Below are 631 nucleotides of genomic sequence, written 5' to 3' on the forward strand. Positions count from 1 at the left end.
CAGCAGAGGCGGAATAGGGAGACGAGGACTCCCGGGACTTCTAAGAAGATCCTTCGCAATCTCCCTCGCAGTGTGCAGCTTCTAGAGACCGCCAGTTCCTTCCACTTAACCGTCTCGGAGTGCAGAAGCAGAGGAGAACCACCCAGTGGTGATGACAGGCCCGACTGTGATGCAGAGAACGCTGAAGTCCATGGTCGAAGGACTCAGAGGATTCTCACCACAGCGATGGTCGGCCCGAAAAGGCCATTGTGGACAATGGAAGTGAAGAAATTGTAAGCCTCCGTGGGTTTTCTCGATGTAAGAGGGCTCCTGAATACCTGTCAGGTAAAACACGCCCTGCAGTCAGCCCCTTAGCTTAGAAAGCTCTGGAATCCTCTCAGTCCGCCGCGCCTCGCGGCCCTGGGGAACATCGTCTCAGCCGGTCACCTGGCTGGGGCTGCACCCAGGCCCTCGCGCCCGAACCCCCCTCCGCCCCCAGTTCCCCGCCCCCAGTCACCCAAACCCTCCTCGCTGCTTTCTCCAGGCTCGCAGAAGCCGGCAATGCACACCCGCGGGTCACGTGACGTGGCCACTCACGTGACAGGACGGGCGTGACGTCATCAGCGCGCGCGGCCGCCGGGACCGCGCCGGA

Source organism: Leucopleurus acutus (assembly GCF_964270905.1).
Source record: "Leucopleurus acutus genome assembly, chromosome: 2".
Classification (NCBI taxonomy): domain Eukaryota; kingdom Metazoa; phylum Chordata; class Mammalia; order Artiodactyla; family Delphinidae; genus Leucopleurus; species Leucopleurus acutus.